Raw genomic sequence first — 25,612 nt, forward strand, 5'->3', positions numbered from 1 at the left:
AACCAGCAAAACTCATACAGCAGGACAGATTACATACTAATCACAGGTCCACATACACACCTAATAGAACACACTGACATTCAATCAATCAAGCATAGCGTTTGTAAAGCGCACTACATACCCGTGAGGGCATCAAGGTGCTGGCGGGGGAGGGGGGCTGCTACTGTTCGAAGAGCCAGGTCTTGAGCAGTCTCCTGAAGGTCAGGAGGTCTTCGGTCTGCTGTAGGCGGATGGGGAGGGTGTTCCACGTCTTGGCGGCGAGGTGGGAGAATGATCTGCTGCCGGCGAACACTTCTGATGCAGGGGACGGTGGTGAGGGTACGGTCTGCGGTGCGGAGCTGGCTGGTGGGGGTGTAGAGGCTGAGTCGGCTATTGAGCTGGTCTGGTGTTGTGGAGTGCCTTGTGTGCGTGGGTGAGGAGTTTGAAGGTTATCCTTTTGTTGACGGGGAGCCAGTGCAGGTCTCTTGCGTGGGGTGTGATGTGGCTGCAGCGGGGGATGTCGAGGATCAGGTGTGCAGAGGCGTTCTGGATGCGTTGGAGCAGTTTCAGGAGTTTAGCCAGGGCTCCTGCATAGAGTGCGTTGCTGTCAGTGGCGTAACGAAACTTGAGGGGGCCCCCCTGCAGGGTACATGAAGGGGCCCCCTATGGGCTCAATCTAGTGCCCCCCAGCAGAAGTGCGGTGCTGATGGGGCCCCCTGGAGTGTGAGGCCCCCCCACACCGCGGGGGCTGCAGGGGCCTGTGTTACGCCCCTGGTTGCTGTAGTCCAGTTTACTGCTGACAAGGGCCTGGGTGACTGTCCTAGTTTCAGTGGGGATCCGCTTGAAGAGCCTGCGAAGCATGCGGAGGGCGTTGAAGCAGGAGGAGGAGATGGCGTTGACCTACTTCGTCATGGAGAGGGTGGAGTCGAGGATGACCACTAGGTTGCGTGCGTGGTTGGTGGGTGTGGGGGAAGCTCCTAGTGCAGTTGGCCACCAGGAGACATTGCACTTAGATTACTCTCAGAGCACTCGTGCATCAGCTAACAGCTGAGCGGATACCACAACGAGGACATTTCCCGTAGGTGGAGGTTCAACAGCGACGTCCTGACAGACCAAAGAAACAAAACCAAAATAGAGGAGGCCATTGGAGAATAACTCACACATACCGACACGCATGACACTGACCCAAAGACCTTTTGGAAAGTACTTCAGGCGACAGTCAGAGGCACAATAATAGGGATTAAGGCCAAAATCAACAAAAACGCTAACCAACAACTGACCCAACTCGAGCAGGACACCCAAAGACTGGAGATAGAACACGCCGGAGACACACAGAACACTAACATCCTAACAAGGCTCACTAAAAAGAAATACGAATACAAAATATTAAGCGAGAAGGCTGGGTTGTGGGTGAAGAAATACAAGGACATTAATCTCTGCGAGGCTAATAGAGTGGGGAAGCTTCTAGCCTCCTACCTAAAACACAAAGACAATTCACCAACTAATCAATCACCGACGCGCATAACAGCACGCACACTAGGCATAAAGAAATACTATAGACATTCCAAGACTTCTATCAAGAACTTTACAAATAAGACCAGGCCTTAGAACTGTGGTCTTCAAACTTTTTGATGCCAAGACCCCCCATCAAAAAATGTAGGCATAAGGACCCCCCATTCAAAAATTTCTAGAACCCGATAATCCTTGTCATTGACGACCATAAATGTGCTCCAGAGAATCGGTCAATCTGTGGTTGCACTTAATTAGTCAAAAACAAGTGTCCTTTAGGAAAAATATGCTCTTACTTTATACCATTCCACCACACATACACACTTCTTATGGTTCAACAATCAAAGAAAGCATGCAACCCGAGAAATCACTGTTGAAACTAACAAACCATATTTCAGTGCACAGTTTCTAGCATATATTGAGATACTTAATTGTATGCATGGAGGTAAACAATTTAGAGTACAATGGTATATTTGCAAATTAAACACTCTTCAAAACGACCTGAACTCTAGGGAGGATTGGGTGTCTATTATTTCTTAAAGGTCCCATTGTCATCCTCCTGGGCTTCATTATGGGTAAAAGACTTCCCCTGTGGAGTAAAAAGTATTCTGAACAGACAGATTAAGGAACCACAGGGTTTATAACTAATGGCTGTAGCTTGTAACACCGATTCACCACATATTTGGAGATGTTTAACCCCTTCGATGCTGATGACGGAACGGTTCCGTCATGAGCGTCGGTTGAGCTGTGCTCATGACGGAACCGTTCCGTCATGACTCCGCCCGCGCAAGGCGGAGTCAGCATGGGTGGGGAATTCACGCCGCACGCATGCAGTTAAATGGAGATACCATCCTTTGTTTATAACAATATGGAAAGTGAAGTTTGTATGTGTTGTGATTACATTTGTCCTTTCTAGGACACCGTACTCCCTGCGCCTACGTCACCAGCTGTCTCTGGAATGTTGACAGATGACAGCTGGTGGCAGGTTCGGCACGCTGAGCGCTCCGCACCACGGAGCGCATGTGTTTGGTGTTAATTAATAAATGAGCATTACATCTCAATTACGTCTGAAGTGCCTTCTTAACAAAGTTGGCGAGGAGGCACCAACACAAGAACCCACGGATTACGGAGAACTAACCAAATGAATGATATTCAAAAATCGGAAAATGAAGATTGAGAAAAATTACATTTTAAGAGTGGAAGAAACTAACAAGAAAAAATACATAGAAGAGCTGCCGGGTGAGTGATCGTCGCAAATAAAAATAAATGAGGAATACTTATAGAGCAGGAAGCAGTTCATTGTAACTGACGCATGAAGGAAGCTAAAGAACATCACTTGTGACTTGCAGCGCACATCAGGGCAACACTTTGATACTTTAAGGAAGCTTTATGCACAGGAAATGGACGTATATTAAAATTCACCAGAGGAGAATTATTTGGGCAAAGTGAATCTGAGGAGAGGTGTTCGCGGCGGTTTTACCAACTGCCGCTTTACATCATCGTTGAACTGTCAACTGACAGCTGTGCGCGCGTCTCTGAGGCAGTTCTCCACAGCTGGCAGAATCAGCGCATCTACGTCACGCGCAGGCAGCCATTTTGTGAGACGAACAGAAACTTTGCCGGCAAACAAAGGGATGTAAAATAAACAGGGACCTGTATTGAAAATAAGCAGATTCACGTTGTGTATTGGCAACGTGTGTATGTAAAGAAAATATCCACACAAAGCTAAAAGAAAGAAAAAGGAAAGCATACACAGGAATGTGTCTTACACCTTAAAGTGAGTGAGAGTTAATAAACAGTGCAACACTGCCACCAGCAGGACAAAAAAAAAATTATGTACATTAGAAAAGTGAAGGAAAATAGCCAGTGTGAACTAAGGACTAACGGGCACATGCATCATTGTCAATTGCATTCGCAAACGGTGCGAATCGCAATTTTTGGCCATTTGAGAATGCAATTGACAAAATTGGGATGCATCATGTTTTTCGCAATTTTAGAAATCGCAATCATGTTGCAATCGCAATTTAAGAAATCGCATTTAAGAAATCGCAGTTTGCGATTTCTTAAATGCAATGCATGAACCTTTTAAATTTGCGAATTCGCAAATAGGGAGAGGTAAATTACCATGAAGTTGACCTTCATGGTAATTTGCGAAAACTTTCAAAAATGCACAAAAGTGCATTTTTGAAAGTTTCATTTTAAACACACACACATGCCCCTTGGGGCATGTGTGTGTGAAAAATGCACTTAAAGTTATATTTCAGGGGTGCAGGGGGGGTCCTTTGGACCCCCCCCTGCACCCTTGAAATTGCATTCTCAATTTGCGATTCGCAAATTGCTAATCGCAAATTGAAAATGACTTCCCATTCATTCCTATGGGTCTCTAGGCCCATAGGAATCAATGGGAAGGGATTCCTTAATTGCGATTCGCAAATTGTGAGTCGCAATTAAGGAATATTAGGAAATCTCTAAAAAAATTGAGATTTCTTGATGCATAGCCTTTTGCGATTTCTTAATTGCGATTCCTTAATTTTCGCAATTAAGAAATCGCAAACGGCAACAATGATGCATGTGGCCGTCAATATAGAAGAAACTCACTAGATAATTTCCGACAAGTACAGACTCTACGGTGTAGATAAAGAAAAAGAATAAATTAACTGTAATTTCAAGGAACTTTGCCACAGAATAGGAAAAGTAAACAGTTGTAAAAGTGCACAGACAAAACAAAGATTAAAATGTGCATCTAGTACTAAAATATTCACCATAAAAAAAATAAAAGTGCATGTAAATTTGAATGAAAGTGTCTTCACTGCACAGCAAAATAGTGCCTCAGCAGAGGAAAAACACGAACAAAACTTGAAGGGAAAAAATTACAGAGAAAAAAAATAAATTAATAAGGAAGCGAGGAAAATAAATAGAAGTAAAAGCCTGTGTATGTACTAAGGACTAAAAAAAAAAAAAAAAAAAAAAAAAAAAAAAAAAAAAACACAACAACAACTCATGGCTTCAGGATATTTTTGGAACCTAACACCACCTCAGGCATTCCTCCCAGGAAAAGGTGAACCGGAGGTGAAGTGAGAGGAATGGAGGGAGTATTTCTTCAATTACATTTCAAACTTTGAGGATGATGATGAATTCAAGGCAGAAAAAAAGTACAAAATACTACTACACAGTCTTAGAGCAGGAGGAATTAAAGTGTAGAAGAGCATTAACAAAAAGACTAGGGGAGAAGGAGAAAAGGATGTGTTTGAGAACGCTATAGATGACCTAAACACATACTACAAGCCAACTGTATGCGTGGGTGTAGACAGGTACAAGTTTTTCCATAGAAAACAAGGTAAAGAAGAGTCAATTGATGACTGTCTCTGCATTGAAAAATTTGGCGATACACTGTCGCTTTGGGGACTTGCACGATGAGTTCATTAGGGACCAAATTGTTATGCAGGGTTCCAACAGCAACATCCAGGATAATTTGTGGGAAAAAGGTGAATATCCACTACAGAACATAATTGACATCGCAAAGAAGGCGGAACTAACAGGAAGGTGTGCAAAAGCAGTTATTGCCGAAAACAGTGAGAAGGAAGGTGGAACAGTAAATAAAGTAACTGACACAACAAGACAGGCCAGACCTTCAAAAGCTACAGACCAGTGCAAGGAAGGACACAATACAGTGACAGACGGCACTGTTACAGATGTGGAAGCACTAATCACATGGCAGATGACAGAAGATGCCCAGCACGAGGTGCAAAGTGCACGAATTGTGGTCTTGTCGGACACTTCCAAAAAGTATGCTACAGACGGGGTGCAAGCAAAATAAAAATGGTGGAATGTGAAGAAATTGACAGTCGGGATGCGCCTGAGGACGAAGAAGAAAATGTGTTCACACTTAATATTGAAGATGAATGTATTAAGAGTGTAGAAAATGAAAAGAAGACAAGAACCAGAAAGCCTATGTGTGAGATGACAATAGGAGGAATTGAGATCAGCATTGTGGCGGACGCTGAGTCTCCGTACACGATAGTCAATAATGAGGTGTGGAAGGAAAAATTTGCACCGCATTTAGGAAAACATCTAGACAAAGCAGACATTCAAATAAAGACATTCAATAATGACCCTATTGAAGTCTGTGGATTTAGGAAGTTGAAATTTGCTTTCAAAGGAAGAGAGTCGGTTTGCAAGCTCTATGTGTCTGCAGTAGGACCGTCTGTTTTGGGCTGGATGGACCAAGGGGATCTGGGAATAAAACTTGATCCCAGCAAAGCAGACCCTGTTCTAGTAGTGGATGACAATGAGGGTTACAGTAAAACCTTGTTGGAAAAATTCCCAGGTGTCTTCAATGGAAAAATAGGGGCACTCAAGGGATATATGCACAAAATTGTACTAAAGAAGGATGCCTTACCGGTGATGCACAAATTGCACAACTTGCCTTTTTCTGTGAAGGAAGAAGTTAAGGAACAACTTGACAAATTGCTCATGGAAGGTGTTATAGAACGGGTGTAAGCATCGGAATGGGTAGCACCTTTAGTCGTAGCTAAACGGGCAAGTGGCAGTTTGAGATTGAGTATCGACCTGCGTGATCTAAATAGGAGCATAGTAGTGGAACAGTATCCTTTGCCGAGAATCAACTAAATGCTAGCCAAAACAAAGGGTGTGAATTGGTTCTCGACAATAGACTTAAAGGCCGCCTATCACCAGGTACCCCTCCACAGAGAGAGTAAGAATCTCACCACATTCGTGACGCCTTTTGGGTGCTATCGCTTCAACAGAGTCCCTTTTGGTTTGGCATCAGCCGCTGCGATGCTTCAGAGACTAATGCAGAACATCTTTGCAGACATTCCGGACTTGCTAACGTTTCAAGACGATATCCTCGTCATGGGAAAGACTTGTCAAGAGCACGACGATAAAGTCCATCAAGTTCTGGAAACTCTGGCAGCAAAGGGATTGACGGCGGAGCACAAGAAGTGCAGGTTTGCATGTTGCAAGGTGAATTACCTGGGGCATGAAATATCAGGAGAAGGTATTTGTCCCAAGAAGGAGCTGTTGGAAGCCATCAATGATGCACCTGAGCCAAACAACAGAGAGGAACTAAGGTCCTTCCTAGGTTTAATTGAATTCTATGCAAAGTTCATAAAGAACTTTAGTCACAAGACTTACCCACTGAGGCAACTGATAAAGGAAAAGAACAAGTACATATGGAATGATGAGTGTCAGAGTACTTTTGCAGCGTTGGAGGAACTATGCTCAGCTGTTCCATTACAAGGTTTTGACCCTATGCTTCAAAATGTAATAACAGATGCAAGCTGCAAAAGATTAGGAGCTGTACTATCCCAGAGAGATCTCAATGGACAGGAGTGTACCATTGCCTTTGCCTCACGCTCCTTGACCCCGAATGAAGAGAAATTTTCGGTCATCGAACGTGAGGCATTGGCGGGCATATGGGCACTAGAGCACTTTAGTCAGTTTGTCTGGGGTGGCAGGGTTATTCTTCGCAGCGACCACAAACCTTTGACAAAGGTATTCACAACGAAAGGATTGTACAATGCGTCACCTAGGCTGGTGCGATTGTCAATGAGATTGCTGGAATACAATTATGTTGTGGAATATGTACCTGGGGTAAAGAATGTTGTGGCAGACTTTTTAAGTCGCATGCCATTGCCAGAACGTGAAAGGTGTAATGATGGCGATGAAGAGAGTGTCGCTAGTGTGAGAGAAGAGTTAGAGGGGATTTCCCTCGAGGAGTGGAATGTAGAACAGGACAAGACATTGTGTGAAGTAATTGAAATGGTAAAAAAAGGTTGCGGCTCAAAGAGTACCTTAACAGAGAGACTAAAGCCCTTCTGGGAGGTGAAAGACGAACTATCTCATGAAGATGGGTTGTTGCTAAGGGGAGGAAAAGTTGTACCACCCACTACACTAAGAAGAAGGATGCTGGACATTTGCCACGAGTGGCATTTGGGAATAGCTAAAACTAAGAACAGGGTTAAGAACAGTTACTGGTGGGCAGGGGTAAGCTTAGAAGTTGAAAGGGTCGTCAGGGACTGCCCCTCATGTTTAAACTCTGACAAAACTCAAGTAACCTTTAGACCACCATTGCAACATACACCCTGCCCATCCATGCCATGGGAGAGAGTAGGGATAGACATCATGGGACAGGTAGGGGACAGTGGGGAACATGTGTACATGGTTGTCCTCATTGATCACTTCTCCAAATGGCCAGAAGTAAAATTCTTGACCAAACCGGACGCGGTCAATGTGGTGAAATTTCTTGACAAGGTTTTCACACGGGAAGGTCTTCCCAAAACCATAGTCAGTGACAATGGCCCACAGTTCACTTCTGACACCTTTAAAAATGATATTCTAAGAAACAAAGTGTGTCACAAAACTACATTAGTGTACCACCCCGCTGGCAACGGAGCGGTGGAGAGGTTCAACAGAGTCATAAAAGGGATTATTCAGTTGGCCAAAAATAACAACAAGAAATGGAGGCAAGAAGTGTGCAAAACGGTGTGCCTGTATCACATCACACCATGTATTACGACTGGCCACGGTCCATTTGAACTTATGCGGGGCAGGACACCTTTGTGTAAAGATAATTAATGTAGGATGGTCCAAGGCAGCTAAAAGAGTGATCTGGTCTACAGAGCAGGTTGAGGAGAAATTGAAGTTGGCACAAGCTAACTGCAAGGAAAGGTATGATGAGAAACACGGTTGCAGACCAGTTACTCTGGAGGTTTTAGACACTGTGAGGGTGAAGAGAAGTGGACATGTAGGCAAGGGCAACAATAGATACACAGAGCCACAGGAAGTACGGGAGGTGTATTGTAATTCAGCCTTGCTCAGCGATGGCAAGGTGTGGCATTTCTCAGCCCTGTCACAGTGCAAAAACAAAACAGAGAGACCTGAGAATGTGGTCCAAGAACAGACACAAGGTTTAGATAGGGCAAGTTTTGAATGGTCAGATGAAGAGGCTGCCGGAGAACTACAAGCATCAGACGCCACTGGGTTACCTAATCTTGAGTTGGGCAGTACTTCTCCCAATCAGTGTGAGCCGGGTAGGACAGATGCAAGCAGAATAAGTAGGAGGTTACCATCCCCACAGGCTTCCAACCGTGTGTTGAACCAAGCCACTAGTAGGACAGGAAGGAGAATATTACCGCCCATTAAATTGTCAGATTATGTTTGTGAGTAGCATTGAAATGTATTTTTAACTATTTTTGGGTATATGTTAGAAAATATTGCAGCTCTTTACTGTTTGTTTTCTTTTCTCTATCTCACCCTTTTTTCACTCTCACTTTCTTCTCTCCCCCTTTCTTTTTGCTCCCCTGGTTGCTTTTCTTCCCTCTAAGAGGAGGATGTGTTGTGATTACATTTGTCTTTTCTAGGACACCGTACTCCCTGCGCCTTCGTCACCAGCTGTCTCTGGAATGTTGACAGATGACAGCTGGTGGCAGGCTGAGCGCTCCGCACCACGGAGCGCATGTGTTTGGTGTTAATTAATAAATGAGCGTTACATCTCAATTATGTCTGAAGTGCCTTCTTAACAGTATGTATCTTTAGGCTCCATGAAGAAAAGGATTCCCCAATTAACATGAATGACACTTTGTTTTTATAAATTAATTTTTGTATTGCAGTATAATATGTGTCTCTAAATCAGTTGGAATTATTGAGATTAGTGTCAGAAAGAGCAGCATGTTTTTTGCTCCACAATATAGTAATCTCGATTGCATAATGACTCATGTAGAGTGTCTTCGTCATGCTTAATAAAGTGGTTGTTGTGGATATATGAACTCTGATAGTTCTAAGCCAGCGAAGATGAAATAGACGCAAGTCAGATGACCTTGACGTGCACGTGATGACGTAGACTAAACGAGCTAGCATTTAAGGCGCCGAAAGAACAACATGGCGTTTATCGCACTAAACAGAAAACAGAAGGATCGAGGCAGCGCCGGTTCCCTGCACAAAGTAGGTGTTGACAGTTCGACTCTAGAAGGGTAAATGGAAGTGGGAACGGTTAGCCAATGTACGGGGCTATGAGACTTGAAAGGGATCCCGACCCCTGTTTTCCTAAAATAGATGCGAGGAGACTTCGGCCTTCGCACAATGATAACAATGGCAGTTGCATCTCAACTGGGGAACTGAAAAACGAACAGCACTCCGTTTACGCAGACTGCAGAAATGTTTGGTCGGTCTTGGACGGCTAATAACGTTCTGCTTCTTATTATATATTTTTTCAGCTAAACGAAAGGGCTCGAACATAAGGAGGACCCACTTTATCACAGGGGGCTCTAAAAGAAGTAAGTGACTCGGTAGTGTCGAATAAGTCTGTACCAATAGAAAATCGAAAGCCAGACCACATAGTTACTGTTTTTGTGTGCTGTTTTTTGGATTTGGTCTAGATTTCATCACAGCCAGTCTGTCTTTGTGCTTTTAGGGAAACCAGTGACCTGGTGAATCGAATAGGTTACCCCAAGGTGGGTACATACAAATATAGAATAGAGACCAGAAATAATAGTCATTATTAGCCAAGGTTGGGCATATTTAATTATTATACAATTTACATAGATAGCGACCAGTCCAGCGCAACTTGCAACTTACTTTATATTTCTGCATTTCATAAGGGTGCACTAGTAAGTAGGCCGGTGTTACTAGCATTACTATTAACATTGAGAGATCCCTCTAAAAACAGATCTAGATGTATGATTCATAGACTGTCGAATAGATTGTGGTCTAAAATAGATGTGTTGGCTTTTGGAAGGGATTTTACACCAGGTCGAATCAGCACTTGGCTCCTCCACGGCCCCCCTAGGGGTCGCGCCCCACAGGTTGAAGACCTCTGCCTTAGACCAAGAAGGATGTGCAAAATACCTAGACAGATTAGATCTCCCAAAGATAACAGAAGAGGAGGCACAAAATCTAGGACAGGAAATAAGCTTGGCTGAGATAGAGATAGCGGTTTAGTCCCTAAAAGATAACAAGGTCCAGATGGATACACGGCAGCTTTCTACAAAACCTTTATAACACACCTGAAACCCACCATGAAAAAGGTGTTCAACTACTGCGCAGAGGAGGGGATGGTCTCCCAAACCATGTCTGAGGCAAATGTAATCGTAATCCCTAAGGAGGGCAAGGATGCACTACTACCCAAAAACTACAGACCCATATCCTTAATCAATATGGACTGCAAAATATAAGCTAAAATCCTGGAATCAAGGCTAAACCTCATACTACCAGGACTAATAAGTAACTCACAGGTAGGATTCCTAAAGATCCGTATGTCACACGATAACACCAGACTCCTATGCCACATTCTTGAACGTACCTCCAAAACAGATTAACCAGTGGTGGCGTTCACACTTGATGCCGAGAAAGCATTCGACAGGGTGTCTTGGGACTTCCTAGAGCAGTGCATGCAAGCTTTTAACCTCGGGGACACATGCACGTGGAAGGTAATGGCATTGTACAGGAACCCCAGAGCACGCATTGTAGTGAAAGGGTCGGTCTCCGACGCATTTGATCTACGGCGTGGAAAGAGACAGGGCTGCCCCCTGCCACCATCGCTGTTCCTGCTGGCCTTGGAACCCCTGATTAGGGACATCAAGGTGAGCATGGAAGTGAAGGGGATCAGCATCAACTAAGTGGAGGTCAAACTAGCTGCATATGCAGACAACATCCTCATAGTGACTGAGCAACCTGGGACGTCCATCATGGCCCTCATAGAAATTATAGGAATGTACTCAAGCCACTCAGGGTACGAACTCAACAAGGACAAGTCCGAATGTAAGCCACTAAACATCCACACTACTAAAGACATGATGGGAGGTTCAAGCCTGGCGTGGCAAACGAGATTCATCAAATACCTAGGGATACACTTCGGCAATGACCTTAAATCCACACTAGATAAAAATGAGAGGACACCGCTAGAGAAAATAAAGTCATTTCTAGAATCTTGGTCCCCCAAATTTATACCACATAAAACTACAGAGTGGAGAAGGGCCAGAGAGGAAATAGTTTATAGACCTACTAGCATCTTGTCCCCCAACTATACATTTTAAATACACGAAAGATGCCACAGGTCTGTTGCACGATCCAGAAACAATGAGGAGCCTATAGAGTATTCCACACGAAGAACTGGAATAGCAGGATAGAAAAAGAACAGGAGAGATACAAGGGAAAGGACACTATAAAGTGCAGTCCAGAATAGAAACTTTATCTAGAATGAAAAGTACCCATCAGCCCACTCACTAGTGGAACTTCGTCATCTGGGATTTCAGGCTTGAAAAGTTGGTGTCCAAAAAGCACTTCCTCAAGAAGATATTGATTTATAACCTGATGGGGTAGAATAGAAACAGTCAAGATGATGATCACCCTGATGGTTAACTATCTGCTGAGCATGCTACCACTCCTACTCACTGACGACTTCCACAGCAAGTTAGACAAGATGATTAATAAATTTCTATGGAAGGACAAGAAAGCGAGGATAAGCATAAAAAAACTAAGACTAGACAAAAAACTGGGTGGACTAAACCTAGCAAACTACAGAACCTTCCAAACCGCATTCCCTGGCAAAACAAGGCACCTACTGGCGGTCACCCCTCCAAGGGTAGACGCCGGTATGGCTAATAGTCGAGCGCGCTGTCCTTAACAACCTGGAACCACTGGTACTCCTGACAGTCAATAAACACACACACGCCGCCAATCCAATATTCAGAAACACAAAAATAGCACTGCTCAAAATAGATGAGAAAATGGAGCATAGTGTAAAGAACTCAAAGTGGGAATCTTTATGGGCAAACACCAAGATTAAATACAGGGGGAAACCCCTTTCAATAGAGACATGGAAGTGAATAGGTATCTCTTACCCGGCTCAGTTAGAAGAGGGTGGCAGACACGTCGCATTCTCCTCACTAAAAGATAAATATAAATTACCCGACATCGAACTATACAACTTCCTAAAGATCAGAACAGCATTGATCAAAGCAAAGTTAGATACACACAACCCATCAATAATATAATACATGACGAATCTCAACAGAGTAGGTCTACTACGCCCTAGCGCCACCAAACTCAATTGTGGGTTTATATAGCGCTAGGAATCGACTCCCGGAGGAGTATCTCCACGCTTCGACCGCTGGGGAACCCGTCCTGGCTCACCCTGAGAGATGGTCCCAGATGGGTATCTCTAAGGTGCGACCAAGCATCCCCGGTGATCTGGGGGGGCCGTTGTGAAGATGAGGCAAGCTGATGCCCAGAGTTGCCGCGTGTGGTCTCTGACTAGAGTAGGCACCGAGGCGAGAATTATCGAGTCCGCTGACCTTGGTCCACGACCCTGCCGCGTCGGGAATCGAACCCTGGTCCCGGGCCGTTCTCTGCTCACGGGTCTGCCGCCTCTAACCAGTGAGCCACACTTCTCCACGATGACAAACCAATCATCAATCAATCAATGACAAACCAGCTGACTACTGGGCAAAACAACTTGGCACTGCACTTAGCGAGCGCGAGCTCAACCTTCGCTGGGCCTCTCCTTCAAGAAACAAAATCTCCCCAGTACTAGCCCAGACAAAATTCTGGCTACTACACAAGACTCACTGGACCCCGGCTCGCCTTACAGCAATGGGCCTCAGGGATAACGACTTGTGCTAGAACTGCAACAAAGAAAAGGGGACTTAGCACACCTCATTTTTTACTGCCACAAAATTAAAAAGTTCTGGGAGAAAATATTTACGTTCATAAAAAAATCGCTGGGATGCACACTAAAGCCATAATTCTCTACCCTTACCACCGCGTTCATGACCGCGGAACTAAACTTACAACACAACCTGTTAGATCTCCTACTGACAGCGGCAGTGAAAATAATACTGTCCAAATGGAAGGACACAGCCAAGGCGACATTCAAAGGATGGCTTAACTGGGTGACGTATCTCAGAGGCGCAGACTGTACTGTCTGCGCCTGCGGAACTCACCCTGGAAGCCAGCAACCAGAGGAATGTGGGCATCACTGGACAAGTTCCTGGACCCCTACGAACCCCATAAGCTCAACCGGAGCAGAACGTTTTACCACGAGCATACCCCCATAGCTCTAGAATAGACCCACAACTGAAATAATCTTCTTGTATACTATCTCTTCCTCTCTCTCTTTTGTTTGCTATCTTTCTCCTTCACCTTCACTCTTATTCTCTTAGCAAGACAGTGGGAAAGGGGACAGCCAAACATGTACACCACTAACCTGATCCTGACAAGCGCAGCCTGTTTGGGCTGTTACCCAGTAATAATAAAACGATGACAATTGTTTGTATAAAAAAACTTTTAATAAAATACTTTGAAATAAAAAAAATCCTTGGGGTAAAATTTGATAACAGGCTCTCATTTCATGCCCTTATTAAATCACTTGCAGGGATTTGTTTTTCGCGGTCACGTTCAAGCAGCGACCACTTCTAGACTTGACAATACCAACGGTCTGTTTTTGGGCCTTTCTGGCTATTTGATTCAACATGTCCTGCCCTGTGTTTGCATACCGTTGAGAAGCCCCATTAGGGTAGCTATGCGCTCTAGAAACTCTAATAATATAAATTCATTTTTACTGGATACCCTATCGGGTGATTAGCCGCAATTTATAAATCCTGATTGATTGACTGAATAATAATTATTTGTAAGTTGTTCAAAAAGCTGCTCCCAGATTGATACTGGTTGTTCCTAGATGCCATTAGGTAATGGCAGGGGCGGCTCCTCCGTGTGGCCGGAGGAGCGTCGCCTCACTGCTTTCTCTCAGTGCGAGAAACAGAAACATAAATTGGTATTATAAATACCATTTTATGTTTCTCATACTTGAAGAAAGCAGAAGTGTTTGGTTGGGGTCCTGCTCTAGGGCAGGGGAGAAGTGGCTTGCCCACTCTGAGGGCGCAGACTGTGTGGTCGGCTCCAGGGCCGACCAAACGAGTCCTACGCACTCTCCCATTTCTCCCTGTAGGCTGCATGCAGCGTACAAGGAGAAAATGGCCTTTCCATAGACGTCTGTGTGGTTGCCGTCCCATCCAATCACAATGCTGCCATTGCAGCGTTGTGATTGGCTTAGTGGAGGCTACCTGCTTCTTCTGAAGAGCCGAGAGGCAGAGACGACGCAGGACCAAACCAGGCCGGCGAAAGAAAACCAACTTTTTTTTTTTAATTGCACGCTTGAATAAGGGATGGTTTACTGTATTGTTGCAACACAAATGTTCTCTTCCACTCCACCATTTAGCAATTGATCACTCAAAGACGGTAAAAAAAAAAGCAATGGCAAATCCAGCAGCATGGTTTGTATTTTGAGCCGGACTAAAAGAAGCCTGCTGTGAAAAAACATACTTTCTCTATACAATGAATCTATGAGCTAATGAATGTGATGATTCAGAGTATTTTTGAGGTGTAAAAACGTCCCTTCTTTGTTGGTATCAAGCACCCCCACAGGAGGTGGTATGAGACAGAAAACAGCATGAGGTCGGAGGTCAGTACTCCTGTAGATTGAAGCCGAAGTGCAATCTAAATGCATGGTAAATAATCGGCAATCAGTCATGCAACCAACTGCACTGTCAAGCCAGACCTAAAATCATTACATTGAGAATCCCTTGGATCCCTCATGTGATCCAGGCATTCTATTGGTGCGATAAAGGGTTCCATTACACCTCCTTACAGTGTCCAGGAACTAAAGCAAAGAAGAGTGCTCCATAATTACCATGATGCCTTCTCAGGTTGGTGTCCCGATAAATCCCAGACTCATTAAGCTGCTCCCACCTCACCCCTTTTCCCTGCACACTGGCCAGTACCCCATAAATAGTTACAGATATCACGTGCGTTCTTTTTCAGGTACTTTCTTTGCTCCAAACATACAGGCTTACCTTGTCTCAGAGCGAGTCAATATTAAGCCACCACAAAAACGTCAGTATCTTGTTTAGGATTTCACTGCATCTGACAGATTAGTGAAATGTTTCATTGAAACTAGCCCTTCTTGTCTAAATAATGCGAGGACAGAAAATGTCGTTGCTGCAGATTTGTGTTGCGGGTATCTACAATACTTAATGAGCCACAAAATGAAAGTGATCTTCTGTCACTGGTGAGGTTAGGCACTACATATGTCCTCATATATGCATTGCTACTCATACTTGCACTCAGGCATCCATTCATTCACCCACTGACTCATTCTTGCATTCACCCACTTACACAAACACAAGCATATGAAAGATTGGATGGCATATGTTCACAATTTAAAAAATAAAGCTATACACTGTAGTGAACAGCCATCTTGCAATGGCATTGTATATAGTGTTTCATTGTTTTAAACTTACAAGCTGGCTACCACGTTAAGAAACTATGATTAAGCCTTCTTGGATCTGTAAATAATGATCAACTATGCAGAATACCTTTCCAAAATGGGTGTTCAGTAAACATCACACAGGGCAGCCAACTTGGAAAGGTATTATTCTTAGTCTATCACTGTTGTGCAACTCCAATATGGCCCACATATGGCTTCTAAATGCGGTGGACATCTCGGAAAGGTAAATTAATGATTTCCTACGGTCAATGCAATTCAGAGTTCCTCTCCCAGTTTGGATGCAGTGGCCATGTGGAATGCGGCACGCTGCAGATGATATGAGTGGCAAGCGGCCCAATAGCACTGTCTGGGAAGTTGTAGGATCATTTAAAAAAAAAGAAATACAAAAAACGGAACAGGAAATAAATGGGAACCTACATAAAGAGAATGAAAAACTAAAAAGACCGGCCCACCAACCCTGGCAATGAAGTACACCGATTTTCAGATGGGTGTGCACATAGGACAAGGCAAATGTCGTAACTCGTAGGGCAATAAAGCCAATGGTTGAAGGCGACTGTACCATTGCCCCATGATGTTTGCCTGCATAATGTGATTGAGGGTAACAAATCAATGCAATAATAGGGTTGATGTAAAGGTCCTCTATGTATGTTGATGCATGTCATTTTTTTAAGGAATGTATTTGTTTTTGAAAGCCTACTAAACTGGTCAGTTCCACATAACAGAGTCCAGCAAGGATTCTCACAGTGCACATCTCTTCCACCAGTGTCTGTCAAAGACGGTAATCAAAATCAAAACCCTTAACTATTAAAGTAATCTGTGACATTTCATGTAACAATATTCTTGTCTACAAGGCTTTAATGCATTGCAATAACAACCCATCCTCAAATGTCTTTTGGCTTTAATATATGCTTTTAATAAAACATATGTCAGGTCTACTGAATTTGTTGTAACAGTTCAGAATAAACAAGCCATACCTTTGACATGACACTTCCCAATAAACCAATCAGGTCTATAGCATTACCACAATCACAGCACTATCACAATCACAAGGGAAAATCGTCTACCACAAGGAATTGTAAGAGGGATTAACCAATACCAAAACCCTTGTCTATTAAGATAATGTGTGAGATTTCATGAAACAATATACCAGTCTAGGTTTTAACACAAAGCACTAGCAATCCACGCTAAAATGCCTGCTCGCGTAAAACATATATTTTTCATAATAAGTATGCCATGCCTACTGTCTTTATCATAAATGTTCATAATAAACAGATCAAGTCTATTGTTCTGATCTCTGGTTTGTCACACTATCCACCTTAGTCCTACTGTGCTGAGCATACACTTTCTCCTAAAACAAGAGGTGCAATACATGCACTCTTTTTCAGTGAAAGGACACATCTTCCCAGTCAAATGCTGCATGCAAGGTACCAACCTCAAGGTAATAAACATGTGGACGGAGCAGAAGCCTCTCTCGCTCAGTAGCACTTCGTAAAGCTCAATTACTAGCCTATATAGAGAATTCTGTTTTGTTTATTTATCCTCTGAACTGTCATTCCAGATTGCTGAGACGTCCAGATATGTTGTTTCTGGTTCTCGTTTATCACATTCATGTTTATTTTGTTCTTGTATAGGTCCATTAACCAATTTAGAGTGGGGCGTGGACTCACTCTGATTAAAAGGGAGACAACAGAGAGGAAAGTTCATTTTATACTCTGCAAGGAAGTTGATCATGTAACTATAGTAGAGTTTTGCCTCTGAGGCGTTGATTTAAGGCAAGCTGGGTGTGAATGTGACATTTTCCAGGCAGCAGAGCAGAGAATCATTAAACTGGCAAAGAGGCGGCATACTAGTATTAAACAAAAACTGGTTTCTTGCTCAGTGTAAATTTACCAGTGTACAGTTGAGTAACACGTGGACTGGGAAGCCTCTATTTATTTGCATTGATGTTGAAGATTTTCTAGGAGAGTCCTTTAGCTAAGTGGGTCTTAGTTTTCTCCAAATGGGATATTTTAGTACAGAGGAGGGTCCTATTGGCTCAAGTGGGTTTTCAGCCTGTTGGGTTTTTTAAGGTCCCATGACTCCTAGGTTATATTGCCTGAATCCTCAGTCTTTGGTAATTTACAATGATGAAGAGTAAAAAGGCAGCGGAAAGAAGAAACCTGGAAAAAAGGTCCAGAATGATTAAAATACAGGAGTTCCTGCAGACTGCCTGATAAAGGTATGGATAATTCTGATCATCAGTAGATAGTCACTGAAGCTGTGGCTAAGCCTTGAAGGCAAAGAGGAAGAAAAATCATCTTCACCAAAAAAGAAGAGGTGATTCATCTAGATATTGCTGCTCCATTTCCCCAGTGTGAAAGACCCCATGGTCCAGCTCTTTCTTTATATGTTAAATTAAGTTTACTGACCCTAAAGCAATGCAAGGATTTGTAACAGCTGTCTATTCCAGGATTCATGCAAAACATGCATATGCTGGAAAATGATCATTTACGATCACTTCTACTGCTTATGGATGAAGATAAATTCATACATGCAACATTAGAATTGCTTAATCCACGAGACTACACTGATCATCAGTAGATAGTCACTGAAGCTGTGGCTAAGCCTTGAAGGCAAAGAGGAAGAAAAATCATCTTCACCAAAAAAGAAGAGGTGATTCATCTAGATATTGCTGCTCCATTTCCCCAGTGTGAAAGACCCCATGGTCCAGCTCTTTCTTTATATGTTAAATTAAGTTTACTGACCCTAAAGCAATGCAAGGATTTGTAACAGCTGTCTATTCCAGGATTCATGCAAAACATGCATATGCTGGAAAATGATCATTTACGATCACTTTTACTGCTTATGGATGAAGATAAATTCATACATGCAACATTAGAATTGCTTAATCCACGAGACTACACTCCGTCTGATACAGACAACAAGCACAAATTAAAGAATACTTATGGCAGCATTAATGTTGCTTTAAGTGCCGGACTTATGCAGCAGACATCACCCAATTATTAGTAAAAGGGAGGGGGCTGTTCTGAGCTACTAGCAAATATGAAGCTAAGAACTATGGGCCCGATGTAGGTAAATGTCATTTACCGATTTTAAAATACCGATTTTTACCGAATCGGTATTCAGAAATCGGAAAATGATATGTAGAAAAAAAATCGGTAAAATACCGAATCGGTAACATTCGGTATCGTGTTTCGACACTTACCGATTCGGTATTGACCGAATCGGTAGATACCGATTCGGTAATGGCAATACAACCTTATGGGCCAAAAGGCCCATAGGAATGCATTGGCAAAACCGAAATCGGTATTTCCCGATTCGGTAAATACCGATTCGGTAAATACCGAATCGGTAAACACGTGATCGGCAAACAAGGAAGTGAAACTAATGAAAGCAGCCAATGAGGTGGAAGCTCCCTCCCCCACCCTAGCAGGGAGTGGCAACCCAGGCAGGTGCAACTCATCAGAACTTTCTGGAGAGGCAGACAGAGCTGAGCAGTGAGAGTGAGCAGCAGAGAGAGTGTTTGGAGATCTGTCAACACAGTGGAAATGGCAAGCAGCTCTGAGAGCCAGAAGGCTGACAGAAAGCGCAAGGTCAAGTTCAGCAGCATGGAGCTGCAAGTATTGGTGGAGGAGGTGGTGAGGGTCCACAGGCAGCTGTATGGGAGGCTGTCCCTCACAGTCCCTGAGTCAACAAAGAGGAAACTGTGGAGTGCCATCAGTGAGAGGGTCAATGCTGTTGGTGTGACCCCCAGGAGCATGGATGACCTGAAGAAGAGGTTCTATGATATCCGGAGCCTCACCAAGAGGAAATTGGCGGAGATCAACAAGCAGGCAGGACTGACCGGTGGTGGCAGGAACCCCGCGCCCCCCCTCACTGAACTGGAGGAACTGGTGTCCACAACGATTGAGAGGGAGAGTGTGGTTGGAGTTGGACATGGACAGCTCAGCCAGAGCCAAAGCTAAAGGTAAGAAGCATGCATAGCATGACACACCCTACCAGACACCTCCCCATTGGCCCCCATGTACAGCCAAACCCCAGTCCAGTACTGCTAGCAAAATAAATGAGCAATGCATGATGGGAAATGTAGACAGCTAATGTAGGAACAATTAACAGTGCACATAAACTGCAATGCACCTTACGAAAGAATCAGAGTAATGAAAATGACATGTGCAATGCATTTATTGTAGTGACAGGAAGACATTTCCACTCAGTTGACAAATGCTACTTTATTCCTAGGGGCGGCATCAGGTAGTGGAGCAGCAGCTGCACAAGTGTCAGCTCCAGCAACAGCGGACAGTGCGGTGGCAGGGCCAAGCAGCATGGATGACTCGCAGGAGGTGGAGGACAGCAGTGCCATGGCTAATGAGAATGACTCAGGACATGCCCTCTTATTTGCCCACTCCCCCCAATTGCCACAATCCCCACCATTGCAGTTCTCACCAGAGAACTCACCCACACGGTCCCAGCCAGCACCTGCCACAGCTCCAGCCAGGAGGAGTATTGTGGCCCCATTGTCCATCATGGAGGGAGCTGCGGGTCAGGCACCAGCACCCACACCTGTGACACCTGTGGCACAGCAGGCCAACCAGCAGACCAGCACCGATCACCCCCGTCCACGCACTTCCAGCAGTGCAATTCCATCACGGAAGGGCAGCGTCTTCCAAGGGATTGAGGGGAGCATGGTCCGAATACAGCGGATGCAGGCCAAGTCCATCCTCGCTTGCCACCAGCAATTGCGTCAACATAACCTGCAGATGGGGGAGTTGACAAAGGGGATTGTTGATTTAGTGGCAACTAACCGGGAAATTGCTACAGGAATGGGTCGAATGACAACTGCCATGACACAGCCGTGTGCCAAGATGGACCAGCATGAGCACATAAGGCGCAGGGATGCCCGTGTACAGAAACGGGCAATTAACCGCCTTGCCGCAGCAACAGCCCTGCTATGCCGCAGAGGAGCAAATATGGAAGAGTGCCTCACTCAAAACACTGCGGAGGTGACCAGGGGCATGGCCCGCGTCACCAGTGCCATGGAGACACTCATCATTTCCAACGCAGTGGTGAATCCTGCCCTGGACGTGGCCAAGGCCAGCAGCAGCCGCAGCAGTCCGGTCAGCGCAGTGTCCGAGCCGCGCCGGAGCTCCAGGCGCTCCACAGAGGCAGCCAGACATGCAGAAGGGGGGGAGCCGCATCCCAGTGGGTCTGCAAAGCGCAGCAGGAAATGACACTGCCAGTGTGGGTGAGGCAACCCGGCCCATTTCCTGTCCCCACATTGTAGTTTTTCTTTTCATGTGTTGCACATCAGTGCTGTGACGTTGTACCAAAAATTAAAATTTGCTTTTCTTCACATACATAACGTGTCTGTGCATCTGTACTCACTCAGAAATAGTTGTCTGTTATCCCCTCACGTCTGAACCTGCCATCACTTGGTGTAGACACTCCAGCAGGTTGTGTTTGTGGCACAGCAATGTCATCGTCAGGGTCCTCGTAGTCAGACAACTCTACCTCTGTGCCCTTCTTGACCGCAAGGTTGTGCAACATTGCACAGACAGCAATTATCTTGCAGCAGGTGATGGGGGTATATTGCCTTGCACCTCCGCTCTTGTGCAAGCATCTGAACCTGCTTTTCCAGATGCCGAATGTCCGTTCGACTACATTCCTTGTGCTTTTGTGCGCACGGTTAAACCTCCTTTGGCTGGGTGTTGAGGGGTTGAGGTAGGGGGTGAGAATGAATGAGCGGAGGGCATATGCACTGTCGCCTAGAAGGAAAAGGGGTAACATTACTCTCATGCATACATGTACTTCACACTGCTATTGAGGTTTTGGGGGTCTGACACTGTGTCTTACCTAGGAGGTATCCTTCACCGAATTCCCCTGCCGTCAGCCGTGCATAAATCCCGCTATTTTGAAAGATGTAGGAGTCATGGGTACTCCCTGGAAATTTTGCTACCACGTCAGTGATGACACACTTCGCATTACAAATCACCTGCACATTTATGGTGTGCCGTGACTTCCGATTGCGGTATACGTATTCCGTGTCAGCAGGGGGGCAAATCGGAATGTGTGTGCCATCTATGCAGCCAATGATGTGGGGGAATCCTGCCATCTGGTAGAAGTCTGCTTTTGTCTGTACCAGTTGTGCATGGGGTGCAGGGAAGGAAATGTATTGGTCCATCCTTTGTATCATGGCGTCAAGGAACTTATGGAAGAACCTTGACAGGCTGCTCTGGGTCACCCCTCCTGCCACAGCAACTACACTTTGATAGCTGCCAGATGCAAGCAGGTGTAGGCTGCATAGCACCTGCACGTGCACTGGGATTGCGTGTGCCCTTGGGGTGGTGTGCTGCAACAGGGGTTGGAGGTCCCTAATGAGCTCTAAGATGGTCTCTGAGTCCAGCCTGTACCTCTGTAGGATCTCTGCATCTGTCAGCATGACCAGGGTGATCTGCTGTCTATACACCTGCTCCTGTCTCAGCCATTCCCTCTCTCCTTCCTGCTGTAGCTGTAGCCGTCTTGCAATGACATAAAATGCCGCCATGGTGCAAGAAGAATTGCATTTAGGGTCCATTTTTATAGGTTGCACCTGGTTACCACCTGATTCCAATCTATGGTAACTACCGATTCTTAAATACCGAATTTGACGCAAATTCGGTATTTCACAGCTTTCCTACATCTCAACCTTCAGTTTTTCACACAGAATCGGATTTATACCGATTCGGTAATTTTACCGAATCGATGACTTTACCGAATCGGTATTTTTTCCGAATCTGTTTTTTTTCCGATTCGGTATTCTACCGATTCGGAGATTTTTCCGAATACCTTTTTTTTATCGATTCGGTTTGTTACCGATTCGGTATATTTACCGAATCTGTGTAATGTCCGATTCGGTATTCTAACGAATCGGTAACTTTTCCGATTCTGTATTTTCCCCGATTCGGGCGGTGTTCGGACTGCTACATCCCGATTGCTCGATACCGATCGGTAACGGCCGAAAATACCGATTTTTGGCCGTTACCGACCGACCTACATCGGGCCCTATGTTTCTCTCAAATATAGGTGAGCAGATCTAAGGCTAATGGATGATAGAGTAGTAGAGGTGATGTCACTGTCTGGAGGTGTAGCTACCAATGGTTAAGCAGGAACTGTGCCCCTAGGGTCTCCCATGGACTGAGATGCCTAATGACCCCTGAATATTGCGAGTTTTTTCAAACCTTATAGCAGTCAAGGGGTACAGTCTCCTTGCTGGCAAGAAGGACCATGACACACTTGATATATATATATATATGCTTCGAAACGCGTAAGGCCAAGGACAACAACACAGGACTTGAAAGCTGCATGTTTCTTTAATAAAGGTTTTGACAAACCGACCTGCGAGTGGTGAGCGGCCTCAACTCCGAGTGTATAGTTTGAATGTTTATCACGGCGGCTCCGGCCGTGGAGGGATCGCACTGCCTAGAGGGAAAAGGACCGCAGGGGAGAGAACGAGGCTTCCTTGCAATGGCACGGCAGGTGCAGAATTGAACATGTCGCTCACAATCCTGGAGCAAACTGGAGGGCTAAAAATGATCCTGAAGTGGCACACATGAATCGGACCCATTGGAGGGCATAAAAATATGCAAAAGGACTACATCTCCCAGCAGACATTGCAATTGAAATTGAGGCACAGCTGAAGCCAATTACAATCAGAATATAGCACGGGGAGATGTAACCGCAATAATTGGATTCGTGTGATGCGGCCTCTGATGAGAAGCTACAATGCTTCGAAACGCGTAAGGCCAAGGACAACAACACAGGACTTGAAAGCTGCATGTTTCTTTAATAAAGGTTTTGACAAACCGACCTGCGAGTGGTGAGCGGCCTCAACTCAGAGTGTATAGTTTGAATATATATATATATATATACACATATATATACACACTGAAAAAACCATAGGTTTCACACCAGTTATAGTTAGCTGGAAATTTTACTCGCATAAAACCATTGAAATTCCCACGTTATAGTTAGTTGGACTCACTATAACTTGCGTGTGCAATGCACTGCTGATGACGTCACATATTACATCACTCATGACATGGTCAGTGACATCACTGATGACACCATCCAGTGAATGTGTGTCTTTCTGAAAAATAAATATGTTTTATATATGTATATGTAAAAGTTGATGGAAGAATACATGTGTAAATAAGTGTCTAAATGGATGTTTTTTAAAAAAAAAAATTGATTGGTTAACTGGCTTATTAAGTGTATCTTAGTGAATACATATATTAGTGAGTAATGTTTAAATATTTAAATATATGTATTAGTGTTTCACTTTGTGTATAAGTGGCTGCATGGGTTGGTGAGTAGCTACATGTGTATGTATATGGGTTATTAGATGTTTTTTTAGTATCAGTATGAGTGTTTGTATGGTTTGGTGGGGGTATTACTTAGCACATAGATGCATGAATGACTGACTCTGTATGTGTTTTGAAGACAGCATATGTGCAGGACTGTATGGGTGGATGAGTGTGTATATGTGTGTGTTAGTGAATGAATGACTGTCTCACTAGTGTCTTTATCAGTAACTACATAGGTTTTAATCTAGTATATGTGAATATTGATGTATATAAGTGAGTACATGTGAGAGTAAGAGATTGTAAGAGTTCCTGTTTAAATAAGTATGTGTTTCTATAAGTGATTGTTTAAGAGAGTAAGTATGTGTAAGTTTCCTTAGAAGTAAGGTGGTAGTGTGTGTATAGCTGTATATGCAAATAAATGGATGTTCAATAGTTTATTTGCATGTGTGAGTATGTGTAAGAGTAACTTTTGGGTGACTGTCGGTGTGTAACAGGATGTATAGGTGTATCACTACATATGATGAGTGAGTATATGTATGAGTGACTATATAGAACTGTTGGTGAATGAGTGGATGTGTATATAGATGGTGGAATTATTGAATTGGTTGTTGTAACTGGTATGGGTATCCATTTTTTTGAAAATTTTAGTTTCCATTTTTGAATATGTGTTTCAAGGGTTACATTACAGTGAAAGGAGGTCTGTCACTCTGTCACAAGGATGGTGTCATCAGTGATGTCATGAGTGATGTCACTGACCATGTCATGAGTGATGTAATATGTGACGTCATCAGCAGTGCATTGCACGCGCAAGTTATAGTGAGTCCAACTAACTAGAACGTGGGAATTTCAATGGTTTTATGAGAGTAAAATTTCCAGCTAACTATAACTGGTGTGAAACCTATGGTTTTTTCAGTGAATGTAATAGGTTTTTTAAATGCTAATCCTAACTATAACTGGTGTGAAACCTATGTTTTTTTCAGTGAATTTCATAGGTTTTGTAAATGCTAATTCCTAACTATATATAGGGCCTCAAACCTATGTTTTTTTCAGTGAATTTCAAAGGTTTTTTAATAGCATATATCTATGAAATATAATATTTTTTATAATGAATTTTATATTGTATATTTATGTAATACTATTTTTTTTATGTATATTTTTCCCTTTTTTACCCTGGTGCGCTCCCGGTGCGCGTACCGGTGAGCGAACCACTAAGCGCAGTAGCGGCACGCCCCGGTGCGCGTACCGGTGAGCGTCCCGTTAGCGCTATTGCCGCGAACGAAAACATCATCGTGGCGTAGCGGCGTGATGCGTCTTATGACGCACGGCGTAAGCACACCCGGAAGCGCCCGAGCGCATACGATCGCGCAACGTAAGCGTCCCCAGGCGCGACCCGACGCGCTTACACTACGCGCCCCCGGGCGCGTAGCGTAAGCGCGTTGGGTCATGTGACCTGAAAATAACACTTTTCATTGGTTCAGAACAG

At 44.2% G+C, this 25,612-nt stretch overlaps 1 protein-coding gene and 1 long non-coding RNA gene across 2 annotated transcripts in view; one reads left to right on the forward strand and one right to left on the reverse strand.

Annotated features, from left to right (window-relative positions):
- AK4 (adenylate kinase 4) overlaps positions 1–25,612 on the reverse strand; it is a 397,269-nt gene that overhangs the window by 151,414 nt on the left and 220,243 nt on the right. The gene's annotated exons all lie outside the window — the stretch shown is intronic.
- The window catches only part of LOC144798285 (uncharacterized), a 220,921-nt gene continuing 204,664 nt past the window's right edge, over positions 9,356–25,612 (forward strand). Inside the window, exons 1-2 of the long non-coding RNA XR_013603498.1 lie at positions 9,356–9,450; positions 9,723–9,782. This is a non-coding gene — a long non-coding RNA (uncharacterized LOC144798285). The remainder of the gene's footprint in view (positions 9,451–9,722; positions 9,783–25,612) is intronic.

This window comes from Lissotriton helveticus, chromosome 1_2, assembly GCF_964261635.1.
Source record: "Lissotriton helveticus chromosome 1_2, aLisHel1.1, whole genome shotgun sequence".
Taxonomy (NCBI): Eukaryota; Metazoa; Chordata; class Amphibia; order Caudata; family Salamandridae; genus Lissotriton; species Lissotriton helveticus.